The sequence below is a fragment of the Phyllobates terribilis genome, unplaced genomic scaffold (genome assembly GCF_046119375.1).
Source record: "Phyllobates terribilis strain yellow unplaced genomic scaffold, ASM4611937v1 Scaffold_9__5_contigs__length_417890890, whole genome shotgun sequence".
Taxonomy (NCBI): Eukaryota; Metazoa; Chordata; class Amphibia; order Anura; family Dendrobatidae; genus Phyllobates; species Phyllobates terribilis.
Genome location: NW_027362769.1, coordinates 412,344,652 through 412,364,194, shown reverse-complemented (window position 1 = coordinate 412,364,194; position 19,543 = coordinate 412,344,652). Strand labels below are relative to the sequence as shown.

General features: G+C 49.3%; 1 protein-coding gene across 1 annotated transcript in view; it reads left to right on the top strand.

Annotated features, from left to right (window-relative positions):
- The window catches only part of BICDL2 (BICD family like cargo adaptor 2), a 167,593-nt gene that overhangs the window by 109,930 nt on the left and 38,120 nt on the right, over positions 1–19,543 (top strand). The gene's annotated exons all lie outside the window — the stretch shown is intronic.

Below are 19,543 nucleotides of genomic sequence, written 5' to 3'. Positions count from 1 at the left end.
GGTGGATGTGGGGGGCACATACTTTTCTGTATATTAATGTCTATGGATGTAGATGAGGACAGAGAAGCCCCTGGAGGTGGATGTGGGGGGCACATACTTTCCTCCATATTAATGTCTATGGATGTAGATGAGGACAGAGAAGCCCCTGGAGGTGGATGTGGGGGGCACATACTTTCCTCCATATTAATGTCTATGGATGCAGATGAGGACAGAGAAGCCCCCGGAGGTGAATGTGGGGGGCACATACTTTCTCCATATTAATGTCTATGGATGTAGATGAGGACAGAGAAGCCCCCGGAGGTGGATGTGGGGGGCACATACTTTCTCCATATTAATGTCTATGGATGTAGATGAGGACAGAGAAGCCCCCGGAGGTGGATGTGGGGGGCACATACTTTCTCCATATTAATGTCTATGGATGTAGATGAGGACAGAGAAGCCCCCGGAGGTGGATGTGGGGGGCACATACTTTCCTCCATATTAATGTCTATGGATGTAGATGTGGACAGAGAAGCCCCTGGAGGTGGATGTGGGGGGCACATACGTTTCTCCATATTAATGTCTATGGATGTAGATGAGGACAGAGAAGCCCCTGGAGGTGGATGTGGGGGGCACATACTTTCCTCCATATTAATGTCTATGGATGTAGATGAGGACAGAGAAGCCCCCAGAAGTGGATGTGGGGGGCACATACTTTCCTCCATATTAATGTCTATGGATGTAGATGAGGACAGAGAAGCCCCTGGAGGTGGATGTGGGGGGCACATACTTTCTCCATATTAATGTCTATGGATGTAGATGTGGACAGAGAAGCCCCTGGAGGTGGATGTGGGGGGCACATACGTTTCTCCATATTAATGTCTATGGATGTAGATGAGGACAGAGAAACCCCCGGAGGTGGATGTGGGGGGGCACATACTTTCCTCCATATTAATGTCTATGGATGTAGATGAGGACAGAGAAGCCCCCGGAGGTGGTTGTGGGGGGCACATACTTTTCCTCATATTAATGTCTATGGATGTAGATGAGGACAGAGAAGTCCCCGGAGGTGGATGTGGGGGGCACATACTTTTCTCCATATTAATGTCTATGGATGTAGATGAGGACAGAGAAACCCCCGGAGGTGGATGTGGGGGGGCACATACTTTCCTCCATATTAATGTCTATGGATCTAGTTGAGGACAGAGAAGCCCCCGGAGGTGGATGTGGGGGGCACATACTTTCCTCCATATTAATGTCTATGGATCTAGTTGAGGACAGAGAAGCCCCCGGAGGTGAATGTGGGGGGCACATACTTTCTCCATATTAATGTCTATGGATGTAGATGAGGACAGAGAAGCCCCCGGAGGTGGTTGTGGGGGGCACATACTTTTCTCCATATTAATGTCTATGTAGATGAGGACAGAGAAGCCCCCGGAGGTGGATGTGGGGGGCACATACTTTTCTCCATATTAATGTCTATGTAGATGAGGACAGAGAAGCCCCCGGAGGTGGATGTGGGGGGCACATACTTTTCTCCATATTAATGTCTATGTAGATGAGGACAGAGAAGCCCCCGGAGGTGGATGTGGGGGGCACATACTTTTCTCCATATTAATGTCTATGTAGATGAGGACAGAGAAGCCCCTGGAGGTGGATGTGGGGGGCACATACTTTTCTCCATATTAATGTCTATGTAGATGAGGACAGAGAAGCCCCCGGAGGTGGATGTGGGGGGCACATACTTTTCTCCATATTAATGTCTATGTAGATGAGGACAGAGAAGCCCCCGGAGGTGGATGTGGGGGGCACATACTTTTCCTCCATATTAATGTCTATGGATGTAGATGAGCACAGAGAAGCCCCCGGAGGTGGATGTGGGGGGCACATACTTTCCTCCATATTAATGTCTATGGATGTAGATGAGGACAGAGAAGCCCCCGGAGGTGGATGTGGGGGGCACATACTTTCTCCATATTAATGTCTATGGATGTAGATGAGGACAGAGAAGCCCCTGGAGGTGGATGTGGGGGGCACATACTTTCTCCATATTAATGTCTATGGATGTAGATGAGGACAGAGAAGCCCCCGGAGGTGGATGTGGGGGGCACATACTTTCCTCCATATTAATGTCTATGGATGTAGATGAGGACAGAGAAGCCGCCGGAGGTGGATGTGGGGGGCACATACTTTCTCCATATTAATGTCTATGGATGTAGATGAGGACAGAGAAGCCCCTGGAGGTGGATGTGGGGGGCACATACTTTCCTCCATATTAATGTCTATGGATGTAGATGAGGACAGAGAAGCCCCTGGAGGTGGATGTGGGGGGCACATACTTTCTCCATATTAATGTCTATGGATGTAGATGAGGACAGAGAAGCCCCCAGAGGTGGATGTGGGGGGCACATACTTTTCTCCATATTAATGTCTATGGATGTAGATGAGGACAGAGAAGCCCCTGGAGGTGGATGTGGGGGGCACATACTTTTCTCCATATTAATGTCTATGTAGATGAGGACAGAGAAGCCCCCGGAGGTGGATGTGGGGGGCACATACTTTTCCTCCATATTAATGTCTATGGATGTAGATGAGCACAGAGAAGCCCCCGGAGGTGGATGTGGGGGGCACATACTTTCCTCCATATTAATGTCTATGGATGTAGATGAGGACAGAGAAGCCCCCGGAGGTGGATGTGGGGGGCACATACTTTCCTCCATATTAATGTCTATGGATGTAGATGAGGACAGAGAAGCCCCTGGAGGTGGATGTGGGGGGCACATACTTTCCTCCATATTAATGTCTATGGATGTAGATGAGGACAGAGAAGCCCCCGGAGGTGGATGTGGGGGGCACATACTTTCCTCCATATTAATGTCTATGGATGTAGATGAGGACAGAGAAGCCCCCGGAGGTGGATGTGGGGGGCACATACTTTCTCCATATTAATGTCTATGGATGTAGATGAGGACAGAGAAGCCCCCAGAGGTGGATGTGGGGGGCACATACTTTCCTCCATATTAATGTCTATGGATGTAGATGAGGACAGAGAAGCCCCTGGAGGTGGATGTGGGGGGCACATACTTTTCTCCATATTAATGTCTATGGATGTAGATGAGGACAGAGAAGCCCCCGGAGGTGGATGTGGGGGGCACATACTTTCTCCATATTAATGTCTATGGATGTAGATGAGGACAGAGAAGCCCCCGGATGTGGATGTGGGGGGCACATACTTTCTCCATATTAATGTCTATGGATGTAGATGAGGACAGAGAAGCCCCCGGAGGTGGTTGTGGGGGGCACATACTTTTCTCCATATTAATGTCTATGTAGATGAGGACAGAGAAGCCCCCGGAGGTGGATGTGGGGGGCACATACTTTTCTCCATATTAATGTCTATGGATGTAGATGAGGACAGAGAAGCCCCCGGAGCTGGATGTGGGGGGCACATACTTTTCTCCATATTAATGTCTATGTAGATGAGGACAGAGAAGCCCCCGGAGGTGGATGTGGGGGGCACATACTTTCTCCATATTAATGTCTATGGATGTAGATGAGGACAGAGAAGCCCCCGGAGGTGGATGTGGGGGGCACATACTTTCCTCCATATTAATGTCTATGGATGTAGATGAGGACAGAGAAGCCCCTGGAGGTGGATGTGGGGGGCACATACTTTCCTCCATATTAATGTCTATGGATGTAGATGAGGACAGAGAAGCCCCCAGAGGTGGATGTGGGGGGCACATACTTTCCTCCATATTAATGTCTATGGATGTAGATGAGGACAGAGAAGCCCCTGGAGGTGGATGTGGGGGGCACATACGTTTCTCCATATTAATGTCTATGGATGTAGATGAGGACAGAGAAGCCCCCAGAGGTGGATGTGGGGGGCACGTACTTTCCTCCATATTAATGTCTATGGATGTAGATGAGGACAGAGAAGCCCCCAGAAGTGGATGTGGGGGGCACATACTTTCCTCCATATTAATGTCTATGGATGTAGATGTGGACAGAGAAGCCTCTGAAGGTGGATGTGGGGGGCACATACTTTCCTCCATATTAATGTCTATGGATGTAGATGAGGACAGAGAAGCCCCCGGAGGTGGATGTGGGGGGGCACATACTTTCCTCCATATTAATGTCTATGGATGTAGATGAGGACAGAGAAGCCCCCTGAGGTGGTTGTGGGGGGCACATACTTTTCTCCATATTAATGTCTATGTAGATGAGGACAGAGAAGCCCCCGGAGGTGGATGTGGGGGGCACATACTTTTCTCCATATTAATGTCTATGTAGATGAGGACAGAGAAGCCCCCGTAGGTGGATGTGGGGGGCACATACTTTTCTCCATATTAATGTCTATGGATGTAGATGAGGACAGAGAAGCCCCCGGAGCTGGATGTGGGGGGCACATACTTTTCTCCATATTAATGTCTATGTAGATGAGGACAGAGAAGCCCCCGGAGGTGGATGTGGGGGGCACATACTTTCTCCATATTAATGTCTATGGATGTAGGTGTGGACAGAGAAGCCCCTGGAGGTGGATGTGGGGGGCACATACTTTCTACATATTAATGTCTATGGATGTAGATGAGGACATAGAAGCCCCTGGAGGTGGATGTGGGGGGCACATACTTTCTCCATATTAATGTCTATGGATGTAGATGAGGACATAGAAGCCCCCGGAGGTGGATGTGGGGGGCACATACTTTCTCCATATTAATGTCTATGGATGTAGATAAGGACAGAGAAGCCCCCGGAGGTGGATGTGGGGGGCACATACTTTCTCCATATTAATGTCTATGGATGTAGATGAGGACAGAGAAGCCCCTGGAGGTGGATGTGGGGGGCACATACTTTCCTCCATATTAATGTCTATGGATGTAGATGAGGACAGAGAAGCCCCCGGATGTGGATGTGGGGGGCACATACTTTCCTCCATATTAATGTCTATGGATGTAGATGAGGACAGAGAAGCCCCTGGAGGTGGATGTGGGGGGCACATACTTTCCTCCATATTAATGTCTATGGATGCAGATGAGGACAGAGAAGCCCCCGGAGGTGGATGTGGGGGGCACATACTTTCCTCCATATTAATGTCTATGGATGTAGATGAGGACAGAGAAGCCCCCGGAGGTGGATGTGGGGGGCACATACTTTCCTCCATATTAATGTCTATGGATGTAGATGAGGACAGAGAAGCCCCCGGATGTGGATGTGGGGGGCACATACTTTCCTCCATATTAATGTCTATGGATGCAGATGAGGACAGAGAAGCCCCCGGTGGTGGATGTGGGGGGCACATACTTTCTCTATATTAATGTCTATGGATGTAGATGAGGACAGAGAAGCCCCCGGAGGTGGATGTGGGGGGCACATACTTTCTCCATATTAATGTCTATGGATGTAGATGAGAACAGAGAAGCCCCCGGAGGTGGATGTGGGGGGCACATACTTTCCTCCATATTATTGTCTATGGATGTAGATGAGGACAGAGAAGCCCCCGGAGGTGGATGTGGGGGGCACATACTTTTCTCCATATTAATGTCTATAGATGTAGATGAGGACAGAGAAGCCCCTGGAGGTGGATGTGGGGGGCACATACTTTCCTCCATATTAATGTCTATGGATGTAGATGAGGACAGAGAAGCCCCTGGAGGTGGATGAGGGGGGGCACATACTTTTCTCCATTTTAATGTCTATGGATGTAGATGAGGACAGAGAAGCCCCCGGAGGTGGATGTGGGGGGCACATACTTTCTCCATATTAATGTCTATGGATGTAGATGAGGACAGAGAAGCCCCTGGAGGTGGATGTGGGGGGCACATACTTTCCTCCATATTAATGTCTATGGATGTAGATGAGGACAGAGAAGCCCCTGGAGGTGGATGAGGGGGGGCACATACTTTTCTCCATATTAATGTCTATGGATGTAGATGGAGGACAGAGAAGCCCCCGGAGGTGGATGTGGGGGGCACATACTTTCTCCATATTAATGTCTATGGATGTAGATGAGGACAGAGAAGCCCCTGGAGGTGGATGTGGGGGGCACATACTTTCCTCCATATTATTGTCTATGGATGTAGATGAGGACAGAGAAGCCCCTGGAGGTGGATGTGGGGGGCACATACTTTCCTCCATATTAATGTCTATGGATGTAGATGTGGACAGAGAAGCCCCCGGAGGTGGATGTGGGGGGGCACATACTTTCCTCCATATTAATGTCTATGGATGTAGATGAGGACAGAGAAGCCCCCGGAGGTGGATGTGGGGGGCACATACGTTTCTCCATATTAATGTCTATGGATGTAGATGAGGAGAGAGAAGCCCCCGGAGGTGGATGTGGGGGGCACATACTTTTCCTCATATTAATGTCTATGGATGTATATGAGGACAGAGAAGCCCCCGGAGGTGGATGTGGGGGGCACATACTTTCCTCCATATTAATGTCTATGGATGTAGATGAGGACAGAGAAGCCCCCGGAGGTGGATGTGGGGGGCACATACTTTCTCCATATTAATGTCTATGGATGTAGATGAGGACAGAGAAGCCCCCGGAGGTGGATGTGGGGGCACATACTTTCCTCCATATTAATGTCTATGGATGTAGATGAGGACAGAGAAGCCCCTGGAGGTGGATGTGGGGGGCACATACTTTCTCCATATTAATGTCTATGGATGTAGATGAGGACAGAGAAGCCCCCGGAGGTGGATGTGGGGGCACATACTTTCCTCCATAGTAATGTCTATGGATGTAGATGAGGACAGAGAAGCCCCCGGAGGTGGATGTGGGGGGCACATACTTTCCTCCATATTAATGTCTATGGATGTAGATGAGGACAGAGAAGCCCCCGGAGGTGGATGTGGGGGGCACATACTTTCTCCATATTAATGTCTATGGATGTAGATGAGGACAGAGAAGCCCCCGGAGGTGGATGTGGGGGCACATACTTTCCTCCATATTAATGTCTATGGATGTAGATGAGGACAGAGAAGCCCCCGGAGGTGGATGTGGGGGGCACATACTTTCTCCATATTAATGTCTATGGATGTAGATGAGGACAGAGAAGCCCCCGGAGGTGGATGTGGGGGCACATACTTTCCTCCATAGTAATGTCTATGGATGTAGATGAGGACAGAGAAGCCCCCGGAGGTGGATGTGGGGGGCACATACTTTCTCCATATTAATGTCTGTGGATGTAGATGAGGACAGAGAAGCCCCTGGAGGTGGATGTGGGGGGCACATACTTTTCTCCATATTAATGTCTATGGATGTAGATGAGGACAGAGAAACCCCCGGAGGTGGATGTGGGGGGGCACATACTTTCCTCCATATTAATGTCTATGGATCTAGTTGAGGACAGAGAAGCCCCCGGAGGTGGATGTGGGGGGCACATACTTTCCTCCATATTAATGTCTATGGATCTAGTTGAGGACAGAGAAACCCCCGGAGGTGGATGTGGGGGGGCACATACTTTCCTCCATATTAATGTCTATGGATGTAGATGAGGACAGAGAAGCCCCCGGAGGTGGATGTGGGGGGCACATACTTTCTCCATATTAATGTCTATAGATGTAGATGAGGACAGAGAAGCCCCCGGAGGTGGATGTGGGGGGCACATACTTTCTCCATATTAATGTCTATGGATGTTGATGAGGACAGAGAAGCCCCCGGAGGTGGTTGTGGGGGGCACATACTTTTCTCCATATTAATGTCTATGTAGATGAGGACAGAGAAGCCCCCGGAGCTTGATGTGGGGGGCACATTCTTTTCTCCATATTAATGTCTATGTAGATGAGGACAGAGAAGCCCCCGGAGGTGGATGTGGGGGGCACATACTTTCTCCATATTAATGTCTATGGATGTAGATGAGGATAGAGAAGCCCCCGGAGGTGGATGTGGGGGGCACATACTTTCCTCCATATTAATGTCTATGGATGTAGATGAGGATAGAGAAGCCCCTGGAGGTGGATGTGGGGGGCACATACTTTCCTCCATATTATTGTCTATGGATGTAGATGAGGACAGAGAAGCCCCTGGAGGTGGATGTGGGGGGCACATACTTTCTCCATATTAATGTCTATGGATGTAGATGAGGATAGAGAAGCCCGTGGAGGTGGATGTGGGGGGCACATACTTTCTCCATATTAATGTCTATGGATGTAGATGAGGATAGAGAAGCCCGTGGAGGTGGATGTGGGGGGCACATACTTTCTCCATATTAATGTCTATGGATGTAGATGAGGATAGAGAAGCCCCTGGAGGTGGATGTGGGGGGCACATACTTTCTCCATATTAATGTCTATGGATGTAGATGAGGATAGAGAAGCCCCTGGAGGTGGATGTGGGGGGCACATACTTTCTCCATATTAATGTCTATGGATGTAGATGAGGACAGAGAAGCCCCTGGAGGTGGATGTGGGGGGCACATACTTTCTCCATATTAATGTCTATGGATGTAGATGTGGACATAGAAGCCCCTGGAGGTGGATGTGGGGGGCACATACTTTCTCCATATTAATGTCTATGGATGTAGATGAGGACAGAGAAGCCCCCGGAGGTGGATGTGGGGGGCACATACTTTCTCCATATTAATGTCTATGGATGTAGATGAGGACATAGAAGCCCCTGGAGGTGGATGTGGGGGGCACATACTTTCTCCATATTAATGTCTATGGATGTAGATGAGCACAGAGAAGCCCCCGGAGGTGGATGTGGGGGGCACATACTTTCTCCATATTAATGTCTATGGATGTAGATGAGGACATAGAAGCCCCTGGAGGTGGGTGTGGGGGGCACATACTTTCTCCATATTAATGTCTATGGATGTAGATGAGGACAGAGAAGCCCCTGGAGGTGGATGTGGGGGGCACATACTTTCTCCATATTAATGTCTATGGATGTAGATGAGGACATAGAAGCCCCTGGAGGTGGATGTGGGGGGCACATACTTTCTCCATATTAATGTCTATGGATGTAGATGAGGACAGAGAAGCCCCCGGAGGTGGATGTGGGGGGCACATACTTTCTCCATATTAATGTCTATGGATGTAGATGAGGACAGAGAAGCCCCCGGAGGTGGATGTGGGGGGCACATACTTTCCTCCATATTAATGTCTATGGATGTAGATGAGGACAGAGAAGCCCCCGGAGGTGGATGTGGGGGGCACATACTTTCCTCCATATTAATGTCTATGGATGTAGATGAGGACAGAGAAGCCCCCGGAGGTGGATGTGGGGGGCACATACTTTCCTCCATATTAATGTCTATGGATGCAGATGAGGACAGAGAAGCCCCCGGAGGTGGATGTGGGGGGCACATACTTTCCTCCATATTAATGTCTATGGATGTAGATGAGGACAGAGAAGCCCCCGGAGGTGGATGTGGGGGGCACATACTTTTCTCCATATTAATGTCTATGGATGCAGATGAGGACAGAGAAGCCCCCGGAGGTGGATGTGGGGGGCACATACTTTCTCCATATTAATGTCTATGGATGTAGATGAGGACAGAGAAGCCCCCGGAGGTGGATGTGGGGGGCACATACTTTTCTCCATATTAATGTCTATGGATGTAGATGAGGACAGAGAAGCCCCCGGAGGTGGATGTGGGGGGCACATACTTTTCTCTATATTAATGTCTATGGATGTAGATGAGGACAGAGAAGCCCCCGGAGGTGGATGTGGGGGGCACATACTTTTCTCTATATTAATGTCTATGGATGTAGATGAGGACAGAGAAGCCCCCGGAGGTGGATGTGGGGGGCATATACTTTCTCCATATTAATGTCTATGGATGTAGATGAGGACAGAGAAGCCCCCGGAGGTGGATGTGGGGGGCACATACTTTTCTCTATATTAATGTCTATGGATGTAGATGAGGACAGAGAAGCCCCTGGAGGTGGATGTGGGGGGCACATACTTTCCTCCATATTAATGTCTATGGATGTAGATGAGGACAGAGAAGCCCCCGGAGGAGGATGTGGGGGGCACATACTTTCTCCATATTAATGTCTATGGATGTAGATGAGGACAGAGAAGCCCCTGGAGGTGGATGTGGGGGGCACATACTTTCCTCCATATTAATGTCTATGGATGTAGATGAGGACAGAGAAGCCCCCGGAGGTGGATGTGGGGGGCACATACTTTTCTCCATATTAATGTCTATAGATGTAGATGAGGACAGAGAAGCCCCCGGAGGTGGATGTGGGGGGCACATACTTTTCTCCATATTAATGTCTATAGATGTAGATGAGGACAGAGAAGCCCCTGGAGGTGGATGTGGGGGGCACATACTTTTCTCCATATTAATGTCTATGGATGTAGATGAGGACAGAGAAGCCCCTGGAGGTGGATGTGGGGGGCACATACTTTTCTCCATATTAATGTCTATGGATGTAGATGAGGACAGAGAAGCCCCCGGAGGTGGATGTGGGGGGCACATACTTTTCTCCATATTAATGTCTATAGATGTAGATGAGGACAGAGAAGCCCCCGGAGGTGGATGTGGGGGGCACATACTTTTCTCCATATTAATGTCTATAGATGTAGATGAGGACAGTGAAGCCCCCGGAGGTGGATGTGGGGGGCACATACTTTCCTCCATATTAATGTCTATGGATGTAGATGAGGACAGAGAAGCCCCTGGAGGTGGATGAGGGGGGGCACATACTTTCCTCCATATTAATGTCTATGGATGTAGATGGACAGAGAAGCCCCCGGAGGTGGATGTGGGGGGCACATACTTTCCTCCATATTAATGTCTATCGATGTAGATGGACAGAGAAGCCCCTGGAGGTGGATGTGGGGGGCACATACTTTCCTCCATATTAATGTCTATGGATGTAGATGAGGACAGAGAAGCCCCTGGAGGTGGATGTGGGGGGCACATACTTTCCTCCATATTAATGTCTATGGATGTAGATGAGGACAGAGAAGCCCCTGGAGGTGGATGTGGGGGGCACATACTTTCCCCTATATTAATGTCTATGGATGTAGATGAGGACAGAGAAGCCCCCGGAGGTGGATGTGGGGGGCACATACTTTTCTCCATATTAATGTCTATAGATGTAGATGAGGACAGAGAAGCCCCCGGAGGTGGATGTGGGGGGCACATACTTTTCTCCATATTAATGTCTATAGATGTAGATGAGGACAGTGAAGCCCCCGGAGGTGGATGTGGGGGGCACATACTTTCCTCCATATTATTGTCTATGGATGTAGATGAGGACAGAGAAGCCCCCGGAGGTGGATGTGGGGGGCACATACTTTTCTCCATATTAATGTCTATAGATGTAGATGAGGACAGAGAAGCCCCTGGAGGTGGATGTGGGGGGCACATACTTTCCTCCATATTAATGTCTATGGATGTAGATGAGGACAGAGAAGCCCCTGGAGGTGGATGTGGGGGGCACATACTTTCTCCATATTAATGTCTATGGATGTAGATGAGGACAGAGAAGCCCCCGGAGGTGGATGTGGGGGGCACATACTTTCTCCATATTAATGTCTATGGATGTAGATGAGGACAGAGAAGCCCCCGGAGGTGGATGTGGGGGGCACATACTTTTCTCCATATTAATGTCTATGGATGTAGATGAGGACAGAGAAGCCCCCGGAGGTGGATGTGGGGGGCACATACTTTTCTCCATATTAATGTCTATGGATGTAGATGGAGGACAGAGAAGCCCCCGGAGGTGGATGTGGGGGGCACATACTTTCTCCATATTAATGTCTATGGATGTAGATGAGGACAGAGAAGCCCCCTGAGGTGGATGTGGGGGGCACAGACTTTCTCCATATTAATGTCTATAGATGTAGATGAGGACAGAGAAGCCCCTGGAGGTGGATGTGGGGGGCACATACTTTTCTCCATATTAATGTCTATGGATGTAGATGAGGACAGAGAAGCCCCCGGAGGTGGATGTGGGGGGCACATACTTTCTTCCATATTAATGTCTATGGATGTAGATGAGGACAGAGAAGCCCCTGGAGGTGGATGTGGGGGGCACATACTTTCCTCCATATTAATGTCTATGGATGTAGATGAGGACAGAGAAGCCCCTGGAGGTGGATGTGGGGGGCACATACTTTTCTCCATATTAATGTCTATGGATGTAGATGAGGACAGAGAAGCCCCTGGAGGTGGATGTGGGGGGGACATACTTTCCTCTATATTAATGTCTATGGATGTAGATGAGGACAGAGAAGCCCCCGGAGGTGGATGTGGGGGGCACATACTTTTCTCCATATTAATGTCTATAGATGTAGATGAGGACAGAGAAGCCCCCGGAGGTGGATGTGGGGGGCACATACTTTTCTCCATATTAATGTCTATAGATGTAGATGAGGACAGTGAAGCCCCCGGAGGTGGATGTGGGGGGCACATACTTTCCTCCATATTATTGTCTATGGATGTAGATGAGGACAGAGAAGCCCCCGGAGGTGGATGTGGGGGGCACATACTTTTCTCCATATTAATGTCTATAGATGTAGATGAGGACAGAGAAGCCCCTGGAGGTGGATGTGGGGGGCACATACTTTTCTCCATATTAATGTCTATGGATGTAGATGAGCACAGAGAAGCCCCTGGAGGTGGATGTGGGGGGCACATACTTTCCTCCATATTAATGTCTATGGATGTAGATGAGGACAGAGAAGCCCCTGGAGGTGGATGAGGGGGGGCACATACTTTTCTCCATATTAATGTCTATGGATGTAGATGGAGGACAGAGAAGCCCCCGGAGGTGGATGTGGGGGGCACATACTTTCTCCATATTAATGTCTATGGATGTAGATTAGGACAGAGAAGCCCCCGGAGGTGGATGTGGGGGGCACATACTTTCTCCATATTAATGTCTATGGATGTAGATGAGGACAGAGAAGCCCCCGGAGGTGGATGTGGGGGGCACATACTTTCTCCATATTAATGTCTATGGATGTAGATGAGGACAGAGAAGCCCCCGGAGGTGGATGTGGGGGGCACATACTTTTCTCCATATTAATGTCTATGGATGTAGATGAGGACAGAGAAGCCCCCGGAGGTGGATGTGGGGGGCACATACTTTTCTCCATATTAATGTCTATGGATGTAGATGAGGACAGAGAAGCCCCTGGAGGTGGATGAGGGGGGGCACATACTTTTCTCCATATTAATGTCTATGGATGTAGATGGAGGACAGAGAAGCCCCCGGAGGTGGATGTGGGGGGCACATACTTTCTCCATATTAATGTCTATGGATGTAGATGAGGACAGAGAAGCCCCCGGAGGTGGATGTGGGGGGCACATACTTTCTCCATATTAATGTCTATGGATGTAGATGAGGACAGAGAAGCCCCTGGAGGTGGATGTGGGGGGCACATACTTTCTCCATATTAATGTTTATGGATGTAGATGAGGACAGAGAAGCCCCCGGAGGTGGATGTGGGGGGCACATACTTTCTCCATATTAATGTCTATGGATGTAGATGAGGACAGAGAAGCCCCCGGAGGTGGATGTGGGGGGCACATACTTTCTCCATATTAATGTCTATGGATGTAGATGAGGACAGAGAAGCCCCTGGAGGTGGATGTGGGGGGCACATACTTTCCTCCATATTAATGTCTATGGATGTAGATGAGGACAGAGAAGCCCCTGGAGGTGGATGTGGGGGGCACATACTTTCTCCATATTAATGTCTATAGATGTAGATGAGGACAGAGAAGCCCCCGGAGGTGGATGTGGGGGGCATATACTTTCTCCATATTAATGTTTATGGATGTAGATGAGGACAGAGAAGCCCCCGGAGGTGGATGTGGGGGGCACATACTTTCTCCATATTAATGTCTATAGATGTAGATGAGGACAGAGAAGCCCCCGGAGGTGGATGTGGGGGGCACATACTTTCTCCATATTAATGTCTATGGATGTAGATGAGGACAGAGAAGCCCCTGGAGGTGGATGTGGGGGGCACATACTTTCTCCATATTAATGTCTATGGATGTAGATGAGGACAGAGAAGCCCCTGGAGGTGGATGTGGGGGGCACATACTTTCCTCCATATTAATGTCTATGGATGTAGATGAGGACAGAGAAGCCCCTGGAGGTGGATGTGGGGGGCACATACTTTCTTCCATATTAATGTCTATGGATGTAGATGAGGACAGAGAAGCCCCCGGAGGTGGATGTGGGGGGCACATACTTTCTCCATATTAATGTCTATAGATGTAGATGAGGACAGAGAAGCCCCCGGAGGTGGATGTGGGGGGCACATACTTTCTCCATATTAATGTCTATGGATGTAGATGAGGACAGAGAAGCCCCTGGAGGTGGATGTGGGGGGCACATACTTTTCTCCATATTAATGTCTATGGATGTAGATGAGGACAGAGAAGCCCCCGGAGGTGGATGTGGGGGTCACATACTTTCCTCCATATTAATGTCTATGGATGTAGATGGACAGAGAAGCCCCCGGAGGTGGATGTGGGGGGCACATACTTTCCTCCATATTAATGTCTATGGATGTAGATGGACAGAGAAGCCCCCGGAGGTGGATGTGGGGGGCACACACTTTTCTCCATATTAATGTCTATGGATGTAGATGGACAGAGAAGCCCCCGGAGGAGGATGTGGGGGGCACATACTTTCCTCCATATTAATGTCTATGGATGTAGATGAGGACAGAGAAGCCCCCGGAGGTGGATGTGGGGGGCACATACTTTCCTCCATATTAATGTCTACGGATGTAGATGGACAGAGAAGCCCCCGGAGGTGGATGTGGGGGGCACATACTTTTCTCCATATTAATGTCTATGGATGTAGATGGACAGAGAAGCCCCCGGAGGTGGATGTGGGGGGCACATACTTTTCTCCATATTAATGTCTATGGATGTAGATGAGGACAGAGAAGCCCCCGGAGGTGGATGTGGGGGTCACATACTTTCTCCATATTATTGTCTATGGATGTAGATGAGGACAGAGAAGCCCCCTGAGGTGGATGTGGGGGGCACATACTTTCTCCATATTAATGTCTATGGATGTAGATGAGGACAGAGAAGCCCCCGGAGATGGATGTGGGGGGCACATACTTTCTCCATATTAATGTCTATGGATGTAGATGGACAGAGAAGCCCCTGGAGGTGGCTGTGGGGGGCACATACTTTCCTCCATATTATTGTCTATGGATGTAGATGAGGACAGAGAAGCCCCTGGAGGTGGATGTGGGGGGCACATACTTTCCTCCATATTAATGTCTATGGATGTAGATGAGGACAGAGAAGCCCCTGGAGGTGGATGTGGGGGGCACATACTTTTCTCCATATTAATGTCTATGGATGTAGATGAGGACAGAGAAGCCCCCGGAGGTGGATGTGGGGGGCACATACTTTCTTCCATATTAATGTCGATGGATGTAGATGAGGACAGAGAAGCCCCCGGAGGTGGATGTGGGGGTCACATACTTTCCTCCATATTAATGTCTATGGATGTAGATGGACAGAGAAGCCCCCGGAGGTGGATGTGGGGGGCACATACTTTCCTCCATATTATTGTCTATGGATGTAGATGAGGACAGAGAAGCCCCCGGAGGTGGATGTGGGGGGCACATACTTTCCTCCATATTAATGTCGATGGATGTAGATGAGGACAGAGAAGCCCCCGGAGGTGGATGTGGGGGGCACATACTTTTCTCCATATTAATGTCTATGGATGTAGATGGACAGAGAAGCCCCCGGAGGAGGATGTGGGGGCACATACTTTCCTCCATATTATTGTCTATGGATGTAGATGAGGACAGAGAAGCCCCCGGAGGTGGATGTGGGGGGCACATACTTTCTCCATATTAATGTCTATGGATGTAGATGAGGACAGAGAAGCCCCTGGAGGTGGATGTGGGGGGCACATACTTTCCTCCATATTAATGTCTATGGATGTAGATGAGGACAGAGAAGCCCCCGGAGGTGGATGTGGGGGGCACATACTTTCCTCCATATTAATGTCTATGGATGTAGATGGACAGAGAAGCCCCCGGAGGTGGATGTGGGGGGCACATACTTTCCTCCATATTAATGTCTATGGATGTAGATGGACAGAGAAGCCCCCGGAGGTGGATGTGGGGGGCACATACTTTTCTCCATATTAATGTCTATGGATGTAGATGGACAGAGAAGCCCCCGGAGGTGGATGTGGGGGGCACATACTTTTCTCCATATTAATGTCTATGGATGTAGATGAGGACAGAGAAGCCCCCGGAGGTGGATGTGGGGGTCACATACTTTCTCCATATTATTGTCTATGGATGTAGATGAGGACAGAGAAGCCCCCGGAGGTGGATGTGGGGGGCACATACTTTCTCCATTTTAATGTCTATGGATGTAGATGAGGACAGAGAAGCCCCCTGAGGTGGATGTGGGGGGCACATACTTTCTCCATATTAATGTCTATGGATGTAGATGGACAGAGAAGCCCCTGGAGGTGGATGTGGGGGGCACATACTTTCTCCATATTAATGTCTATGGATGTAGATGGACAGAGAAGCCCCTGGAGGTGGATGTGGGGGGCACATACTTTCCTCCATATTACTGTCTATGGATGTAGATGAGGACAGAGAAGCCCCCGGAGGTGGATGTGGGGGGCACATACTTTCCTCCATATTAATGTCTATGGATGTAGATGGACAGAGAAGCCCCCGGAGGTGGATGTGGGGGCACATACTTTCCTCCATATTATTGTATATGGATGTAGATGAGGACAGAGAAGCCCCCTGAGGTGGATGTGGGGGGCACATACTTTCTCCATATTAATGTCTATGGATGTAGATGAGGACAGAGAAGCCCCCTGAGGTGGATGTGGGGGGCACATACTTTCTCCATATTAATGTCTATGGATGTAGATGAGGACAGAGAAGCCCCCGGAGGTGGATGTGGGGGGCACATACTTTTCTCCATATTAATGTCTATGGATGTAGATGAGGATAGAGAAGCCCCCGGAGGTGGATGTGGGGGGCACATACTTTTCTCCATATTAATGTCTATGAATGTAGATGAGGACAGAGAAGCCCCCGGAGGTGGATGTGGGGGGCACATACTTTCTCCATATTAATGTCTATGGATGCAGATGGAGGACAGAGAAGCCCCTGGAGGTGGATGTGGGGGGCACATACTTTCCTCCATATTAATGTCTATGGATGTAGATGAGGACAGAGAAGCCCCCGGAGGTGGATGTGGGGGCACATACTTTCCTCCATATTATTGTCTATGGATGTAGATGAGGACAGAGAAGCCCCCGGAGGTGGATGTGGGGGGCACATACTTTCTCCATATTAATGTCTATGGATGTAGATGAGGACAGAGAAGCCCCTGGAGGTGGATGTGGGGGGCACATACTTTCCTCCATATTAATGTCTATGGATGTAGATGAGGACAGAGAAGCCCCCGGAGGTGGATGTGGGGGGCACATACTTTCCTCCATATTAATGTCGATGGATGTAGATGAGGACAGAGAAGCCCCTGGAGGTGGATGTGGGGGGCACATACTTTCCTCCATATTAATGTCTATGGATGTAGATGAGGACAGAGAAGCCCCCGGAGGTGGATGTGGGGGGCACATACTTTCCTCCATATTAATGTCGATGGATGTAGATGAGGACAGAGAAGCCCCCGGAGGTGGATGTGGGGGGCACATACTTTCTCCATATTAATGTCTATGGATGTAGATGAGGACAGAGAAGCCCCTGGAGGTGGATGTGGGGGGCACATACTTTCCTCCATATTAATGTCTATGGATGTAGATGAGGTCAGAGAAGCCCCCGGAGGTGGATGTGGGGGGCACATACTTTCTCCATATTAATGTCTATGGATGTAGATGAGGACAGAGAAGCCCCTGGAGGTGGATGTGGGGGGCATATACTTTCTCTATATTAATGTCTATGGATGTAGATGAGGACATAGAAGCCCCCGGAGGTGGATGTGGGGGGCACATACTTTTCTCCATATTAATGTCTATGGATGTAGATGAGGACAGAGAAGCCCCTGGAGGTGGATGTGGGGGGCACATACTTTTCTCCATATTAATGTCTATGGATGTAGATGAGGACAGAGAAGCCCCTGGAGGTGGATGTGGGGGGCACATACTTTTCTCCATATTAATGTCTATGGATGTAGATGAGGACAGAGAAGCCCCTGGAGGTGGATGTGGGGGGCACATACTTTCTCCATATTAATGTCTATGGATGTAGATGAGGACATAGAAGCCACTGGAGGTGGATGTGGGGGGCACATACTTTCTCCATATTAATGTCTATGGATGTAGATGAGGACAGAGAAGCCCCTGGAGGTGGATGTGGGGGGCACATACTTTCCTCCATATTACTGTCTATGGATGTAGATGAGGACAGAGAAGCCCCCGGAGGTGGATGTGGGGGGCACATACTTTCTCCATATTAATGTCTATGGATGTAGATGAGGACAGAGAAGCCCCCGGAGGTGGATGTGGGGGGCACATACTTTTCTCCATATTAATGTCTATGGATGTAGATGAGGACAGAGAAGCCCCCGGAGGTGGATGTGGGGGCACATACTTTCCTCCATATTAATGTCTATGGATGTAGATGAGGACATAGAAGCCCCCGGAGGTGGATGTGGGGGGCACATACTTTCTCCATATTAATGTCTATGGATGTAGATGAGGACAGAGAAGCCCCCGGAGGTGGATGTGGGGGGCACATACTTTTCTCCATATTAATGTCTATGGATGTAGATGAGGACAGAGAAGCCCCTGGAGGTGGATGTGGGGGGCACATACTTTCCTCCATATTAATGTCTATGGATGTAGATGAGGACAGAGAAGCCCCCGGAGGTGGATGTGGGGGGCACATACTTTTCTCCATATTAATGTCTTTGGATGTAGATGAGGACAGAGAAGCCCCTGGAGGTGGATGTGGGGGGCACATACTTTCTCCATATTATTGTCTATGGATGTAGATGAGGACAGAGAAGCCCCCGGAGGTGGATGTGGGGGGCACATACTTTCTCCATATTATTGTCTATGGATGTAGATGAGGACAGAGAAGCCCCCGGAGGTGGATGTGGGGGGCACATACTTTCTCCATATTAATGTCTATGGATGTAGATGAGGACAGAGAAGCCCCCTGAGGTGGATGTGGGGGGCACATACTTTCTCCATATTAATGTCTATGGATGTAGATGAGGACAGAGAAGCCCCCGGAGGTGGATGTGGGGGGCACATACTTTCTCCATATTAATGTCTATGGATGTAGATGAGGACAGAGAAGCCCCCGGAGGTGGATGTGGGGGGCACATACTTTCTCCATATTAATGTCTATGGATGTAGATGAGGACAGAGAAGCCCCCGGAGGTGGATGTGGGGGGCACATACTTTCTCCATATTAATGTCTATGGATGTAGATGAGGACAGAGAAGCCCCCGGAGGTGGATGTGGGGGGCACATACTTTCTCCATATTAATGTCTATGAATGTAGATGAGGACAGAGAAGCCCCTGGAGGTGGATGTGGGGGGCACATACTTTCTCCATATTAATGTCTATGGATGTAGATGAGGACAGAGA